We start from the raw sequence: 8,309 nt of genomic DNA on the forward strand, positions 1-8,309 counted from the left end.
CATGTGCCCAAACCTTCTTCTTAGAAATTGCATCGTAGTACCCCACGTACAAATGCTCCATAATGCTCACCATTTGATCACCCGGGACACAAGTTATATTCGTTTTAACCCTATTTGTAATGGAATGGAAACAAGTCAATATCTATATAGTAAGTGCAATATAAGCCATATATTAAATATATAGCAACTTAAAGCTTACCAATGCATGTGTTTGGTGGCATGGCATTTTGACTTTAGTGTAGTAGTGACCGATAAAGCCCGACCCATACTGTGAAATATTACTATTCGCCATAATGGAGCTAGGGTCATCTTTGCAAAGTCTTTCACCATCTTTTCTATTTGCGGATATTTATATGGCACATCGTCGTATGTGGACCTTGTTATTTGAAATCCATATGGTATGTCCACAACGAGCAACGTATAATGCCTCTTTGGTAATATGTCAAGCATATTACCCACATCACCATTATATACACTATAATACAGTTGTCGGAAAGGATCAACATTGTGTAAAAAACTTTTTACTGTGTTCGAGTCCCCATTCTCGAAACACAATGAAAAATTCTTCAAGAGCCTTGTACGATGATGTTTTTGGGCAAGACTGCTCCACTTCTTCCCACGTAGGCAGGGATAACTTTTTCATCATCAACTCTTGTATCTTCATATAAACCATATGACTAAAAAACATTACACATAGAGGTTAGGATAAAGAGCAAATTAACAAAGAAATCCATTAAAAAACAATCATCACATAGACTACTCACTTTTTCAACTTTGTGACCATTTCATCCAAGCTAAAGTCCTTGGCGGCCACTCTTGATAATACTTATATTAATAATTTGTCATCTTTTATCCCTTGCAATGACAGCCAACGAAGCAACTTCATGTCCTCGGGTAGTTCCTCTATCAGGAAGTCACTTTTACGTGATTTAGACTTTGTTGAGAGATCAAGCTCAACTTAGTTTAGTTAGTTTGTCAACAATGTAACTTCATAGTAACCTAGATATAATCTAGTTAGAAGTGTTGACTATAACGCCTTAAATAGGACCTTGTACTTATGTGGGATATTCTAGATCCTCCACTCCTAACTACATTTAATATAGGACTTACACCTTAGTACCTATATTCTACTCACACATGTGCACCTTTGCACATGAGATGTATATATACCTCATTGTGGGTATTTTTGTATTTGATGATGTTGATGCTAATTTAATATAGTTACTCATCCCCCATCTTGTGTTGTTCATAAGTGTATCTCTTTCTCTCTCTCTCTCTCTCTCTCTCACACACACACACACACACACACACACACATATCACTTAATCTTTCGCTTATCAACTAATCACATAATTAGGTACTAATTAACCCTTGCTTAATTAATTACCTAATTATTAACATGGTATCAGAGCGTGTGGTTTAGATAATCCACTAAGCCCACCTGACTCCATAATTGTGTGTTCAAGACACTGACGACAAAATCCGGCTATCGGCTATCGTAGTGTCGCTATGTAGCACGTTCACGTGATCGAAGGAAGAAAAGCAAAAGAAGAGAAGACACTAAAATCAACATGAAGACACAAATGGGTAGCTCGCTCCCTAGTGAAAAGCTAGACCGGAGCAATTATTCATATTGGGAGTACAAGATAACCCAATACCTCGTCGGCCAAGGCTATTGGAGCTACATTAACGACGCACTAAAAAACAAGCCCAACATCACAAACGCCAACTACCCAACGTGGGAGCAAGGAGAGAGTCGGGTAATGTATTGTTTAGCAACATGTGTCCATGACCACATGCTTAGCCACATTCGAGACGCCAAGACGCCTAAAGAGGCGTGGAAGAACGTAAAGAATATGTTCGCTGCCAACACGACCGCCCGAAAGCATAAACTCCAACAAGAGTTGAACAACATTCGGCAAAAAGACATGTCCGTGTCGGACTACACCGCCAAGATCAAGAGCATTTGCGACTCGCTTGCCTCCATCAAAATAAACGTCGACGAAGACGAGACGGTTCAAGTATGCTTGGGCGGCCTTGCACAACGATTCAATCCATTACGGACGACAATCTTGGCGAGAGAAAACCCTCCTTCATTCTTCGACTTCCAATCAATGTTATTGGTCGAAGAGAACCACATCCGAACCAAAAGCAAGACGTCGGAAGGACAAATGTTATTCTCGAATTGGGACGGTGGACGAGGAGGTCATGACTGTAGAAGAGGTCAATTCAACCCATCACACGAAGGGAACTTAAACCTTCACGGAAGCCATCGAGGAACCTTCGGAAGAAGGGGGAGGAGTTTCCATGCCGAACAAGGTTGGCAAATGAGGCCCGCAACTTGCAACTATTGTGGAAAAATCAGCCACCGCGAGGAGGAGTGCCGAGAAAGAAGAAGTGAGTCGACTTCGACAAGTCGACAACTCACGAATTACGCAACCAACTCTGAATATGACGTGTAAAGAATCGAGTATGATTCTTGTGTAGCGGAAGAGATGTGTGTTATGTGTATGTGTGAGAGGAATTAGAGGAGAGATGCGAGAACACTAGATAGATAGACAAGAGAAATATAATACTCAAGAAGAAGGTGTATATTTCACAAGTAGAATAAGAATTACAAAATGTAGCATAATAAGGAGTCACAACCGACTAGGTATGAAGTATGAGGAGGGTGCTTTATATAGAGTCACCCTCTCTCTTCATTAACTTTATAACAACCACTCTCTTGCTTGGGGAATGTGAAGACTCATAGTCATGGGGAATATGTAACTCATTAGTTATGTGTCATAGAATATGATTCTATGATACATAGTTAATGTGTAGAGAGTAGTGGTGTGACTCTTGACCTTTGAGTAATCATGGATTCTCAAAAGGTGTGTTCACACGTTGTGCTATGTTGAGCTTGATTCTCAACACGCCCCCTCAAGCTTAACTCGGGTTGGTTCCTTTCGATTGATGTCCGCTTCGGTTGGTATCCGGTTCGGACGATCTCCGGTGTCCGCTTAGGCTCGTACCCGGTTCAGACGGTATCCGATTCTCGCTTGTACTCCCCCTTAAGCTTGGCAAGTCAGGGATCGTCAATCCAAGGTCGGACATGAATTGTCGAAGCTTGTCGGCTCCTAAGGTTTTGGTGAAGATGTCGGCCGTCTGAAGATTCGTGTTGATGTGTTGAAGGTCGACATCTCCGGCCTGTACGCGCTCTCGAATGAAGTGACAGTGCACTTCGATGTGCTTTGTGCGCGCGTGGAACACCGGGTTCTGAGCCATATATATACTGCTCATATTGTCGCAGTAAATGGGAGTCGGATCCTTGATGGGGACGCCCAGATCCTTCAAAATCCTCTTGAGCCATACAGCTTCACATGTTGCTACGGTTGCGCCCCTGTATTCGGCCTCTGTACTCGAAAGTGCGACGATAGGCTGCTTCTTACTACTCCAAGATATTGCTCCGCTACCGAGCGAGAAGTCAAATCCGGAGGTCGATCGTCGATCAGCTTTGTAGCCTGCCCAATCCGCGTTTGTGTACCCTTCAAGTTGTATTGGTGTTGCCGATGCGTAGAGAACGTCGTAATCCATTGTGACGCTCACATATCGTAATACTCGCTTAGCGCAATCCAAGTGAATGCCGTGTGGTTTTTGCATGAATTGGCTGAGGAGTCCGACTGGATAGCTAAGGTCGGGTCGAGTGATCGTGAGATAGATGAGGCTCCCGATCAATTGGCGATATTGGGTCGGCTCACACTCGTCTGTGCCGACGTCAACATCTAGTTTGAGGTTTCGATCGAGAGGCGTAGCGACCGATTTGCACTCAGTCATCTGGAACTTGTATAACAAGTTGAGAATGTAGTGTCGTTGGGAGATCATAATCCTGGTTGGAGTCCAAATTACCTCAATGCAAGGAAGTAGTGGAGCTCTTTCATGTCGGTCATCTTGAATTTGTTGGAAAGGAGGGACTTGACCTTGTTGATGTTGACTAGATGCTCACCTCCAATGACCAGATCATCCACGTATAGGATGATGGCAATTAGGTTTCTAGAGTCGTGTCGTACGTAGAGGGAGTTGTCAGATTTTGACATTCGAAAGCCGATTTGATGAAGATATTGCGTAATCTTCGAATGCCAAGCACGCGGTGCTTGCTTGAGGCCGTAGAGAGACTTCTTGAGTTGGCATACAACTTTTGGATGAATGCGCCATTCGAAGTTGGGTGTTTGTACCATGTACACCTCCTTGTCTAATTCGCCTTGAAGAAAGGCATTCTTGACGTCCATTTGGTGGAGGTGCCACCCTTTTGCCGTTGGAAGTGCGATCACGGTCCGCACTGTCGTCATCTTTGCCACGGGGGCAAATGTCTCTTCATAGTCGACGCCATGCGTCTAAGCGTATCCTTTCGCTACGAGTCGAGCTTTGTCACGGTTTACGGAGCCATCGACGTTATACTTCACCTTGTAGATCCATCTGCAACCGATCGCCTTCTTATGCGGTGAGTGGGGAACAAGATCCCATGTCTCGTTCTTGGAGAGTGCTTGCATCTCCTCATTCATCGCTTCAACCCATCTGGGGTCCTTCGCGGCTTCAGAAAACATTTCCGACTCCCCTATTGTTGCTACCTTCATCATAAAGGCGTAATGGTACGCCATATAATCGTTGTAGCCGAATCGGCTTACAAGGTTCTTTTCACGGGTGGATCGGCGAAGGTTCTCGTTTGCGGATACTATGGCTTTCTCCACTCCATTTGTCCGGATCTCAAGGCCTTCGAACTCACTATCAAGGGAGTGAGTCAATTCGTTGCTGTCGAAGTGATCATCTTCATACTCCGACATTTTCGCCTTCCCTTTGTCCATCTTTGGACTCGGCCGAGATGTGCTTTGATCGCTTGGGGGCTCTTGTGGCCCACTAAGCCTTGTCGTAATTGGGCTTTCTTCGAACATGCGCGTGAGTCGATCTTCGGCTTCTATCTCTATTTCAGCGTATTCCGGGTCGAACGGAATCGGAGTCGAAGTTGTCTCTGGTGTGTACCAGGATGCGGACTCGTCGAAAACGACGTCTCGACTTACTCGAGATTTTCGAGTTGAGGGATTGTAGCACTTGTACCGCTTTTGCTCCAGTGAGTATCATACGAGGATACATTTCTCCGACTTCGGGTCGAGCTTTTGACGCTTCTTGTCAGGGATGTGCACGTACGCAATGGAGCCGAATATCCAAACATGCGATAGGTCCGGCTTCTTTCCGAAGAACTTCTTGTGTGGAGTAAGTTCTTGCACACCCGATGTCGTACACCGATTCATGAGATAGACGGTCGTGTTAGCTGCTTCCGCCCAATACGATTTCAGCATGTGCTTTTCGTTAAGCATAGCCCGTGCCACTTCGAGGATGTGCCGATTCTTGCGTTCGGCCACTCCGTTTTGTTGTGGCGTATGTCGACACGAAAATTTTCACTGTATTCCTTCTTTCCATAGAAATGCCGAAAATTCGTCGGAGAAGTACTCCTTGCCTCCATCCGACCGAAGACATCGTACATGTCGGCCCGTGGCTTTCTCGACTTCATTCTAAAATTTTTGGAAGTTTCTAAACACTTCGCTCTTTTGTCGCATGGGGTAGATCTAGGTGTGCCTGGAGAAGTCGTCGATGAAGGCCACGTAGTATCGGCATTCGCCGAATGTAGCCGTTTGAGCCGCACCCCATACATCGGAATGAATTACGTTGAGTACGCCTTTGCTCACGTTCTGTTCTTTCGGAAATGGGTGCCGATATTGCTTGCTGAATTGGCAAGCGGCACACATGCCTTCAATCTCTTTCTCCGTGAATGTCGGGAGCCCGATGACGACTCCTTTCAATTGCATTGCCTTGAGCTTTTGGAGGTTTATATGGCCAATCCGCTTGTGCCATAACTCTATGTCGGAATCGGTTTTTATGCCCTTTGCAAACATGGACAATTTCATCTCATGTGAGTTGAGAATGAACATTCGGCCCTCTCTTCGTCCGCGAGCGATGAGTCGGCCCTCTTTTTCGATGAAGCAACCGCCTTGATTAAATCGTACTTGCATTCCTTGCTCTACAATTTGGCCAACGGAGACCAAATTCTTCGTGATAGTTGATACGTGCAAGACATTTTTAATATAAGTTTGCTTACCTTCTTCTCCGAACGGAACATTGCTGATGTGTCGAATCGGGTGCATAGTGTCGTCTCCGGTTTCGATATAGCCAGGTCGGTCTGGCTCTTGAAGTTCTCGGAACCATTCTTGATGCGACGTCATATGGTTCGAGGCACCTGAATCGACGAACCATACATCTTCTGGACCGGAGGCATTAGTAGATGTAGAGGCCGACATAGAATTCGCTCTATGTCTCATCACGAACATTCCGCCGTGATTGTCATAGTCGGAGTTGATGGCGTAGTTGGTGAGTTGTCGGCTAGTGGAAGCTGACTCGCGTATCTTCTTATGGCATTCTTCTTCGTGGTGACCGATTTTTCACAATATCCGCATTCGACTAAGCTTTGTCGGTTCGGACCGGAATGGAAGCTCCCCCTTCTTCCGAAGGTTCCTCGATGGCTTCCGTCTTGATGCCGAAATTGCGAGTTGTTTTCGTAAATCGGGCCTTGTCTGCCACGACCTTGGCCGAATCGGCCTCTTCTTGCACAACCACGTCCTCTTCCTCTATTTGAATGCGTGTAGAGCACTTGGCCTTCCGAGGCATTGTTCCTTGTTCGAACATGATTCTCTTCGACCAACAACATGGATTGAAGGTCGAAGAAGGAGGGCGGATTCTCCCGTGCTAGTATGGCGGTCCGCATCGTGCTGAACCGTGGTGCAAGGCCGCCGAGGCATATTTGCACCATCTCGTCATCCTCCACGTTTACGCTTATCGAGCTGAGCGAGTCGCAAAGCTCCTTGATCTTCAAAGTGTAGCTTGTGACAGACATATCCCTTTGTTGGATATTATTCAACTCTTGGCAAAGTTGAAGCTTCCTCGCGGTCGTGTTGGCAGCGAAAATCTTTCGTAGATTCTCCCACGCTTCCTCTCTCTTCATTAACTTTACAATAACCACTCTCTCTCTTGGGGAATGTGAATACTCATAGTCATGGGGAATATGTGACTCATTAGTTATGTGTCATAGAATATGATTCTATGACACATAGTTAATGTGTAGAGAGTAGTGGTGTGACTCTTGACCTTTGAGTAATCATGGATTCTCAAAAGGTGTGTTCACACGTTGTGCTATGTTGAGCTTGATTCTCAACACGATGACTACGACGGACTATTCGTAATGAGGCATTGAGCGAACTCTATGTCGGCCTCCGACTCTACAAATTTTGTTCCATTGGAATAATTGCAACAACAATATGTTGAGCTCCTAATAATATATTCTAAGTGATGACATTCACTTGTGTATATTCCCAAGAAGCCATTGATTTTCTTGCGCTGGGCCCATAAACTTGGTTGTTAAGCATTCTAGATTGGTAAGAACATGCATATATTATTTTTCATTTATTAGTACCATGATTATAAGAATATGGGGTGAAAAGTTTCTTGAAAAAAAAGAGCGAAGAAGAAGGGTACACCCTAATTCAAACTGTGAAGGTTGTAGCTAAGGACTTACAATATTGAATAGAAAAGAATAATAAGAAAACAATAGGGAAATAAAAGAAGAATGTAATTGTATTAATAAGAGCAAGATTACATGAATATGTTGAAGACGAACATTGAATTGGAATGATTCACCAATGACTAGAGCACCTACCTATATAGAATGGTTGACACATACATCCACATTACCTCGTGTCCATGCGTGATTGCCTCTAGGCATTCATGCAAGCATACTATTTGTTGAACATGAATTAGCATGAGCAACTATTGCATGAAATCACATTACCCATCCTCTTGGGAGATAATAGATTGAACAACATCATATTTTACTGCCTTCCATGTTCTTTTGTGATGTCATGACATGATGACCATGGTATTTTGTATATGTGCTCATGGAAACTACCCCCACCAATATGATCATTGTATCGAGTAGTTCCTCATGAATGATCTTGATTCGGTATGCCCTCCCCTTTTCCTGCCTCCTTGCCAACCCAAATGAGAATTCATTCATAATCTCAGGATTGAAAGTGCACAACACGAAAACGTCAGGTGTTTGCTCGATTGGAAGAACAAGGCCAAGAGTAATAGCATTTGCAACTGATGCATAACTTACGAGAGTGGGAGTTCACATTCAATGATTCGGCTCGTTCTACAGAAGCCTTTTCCAATAGAGGCTCTATGGCTCAAGCAATGCCTCTTGATCGGGCAGGCAAGCCGAAAGA

This window comes from Azolla caroliniana, unplaced genomic scaffold, assembly GCF_043228905.1.
Source record: "Azolla caroliniana isolate FFs.n. ecotype wild unplaced genomic scaffold, voAzoCaro1.0.p SCAF_5, whole genome shotgun sequence".
NCBI lineage: Eukaryota > Viridiplantae > Streptophyta > Polypodiopsida > Salviniales > Salviniaceae > Azolla > Azolla caroliniana.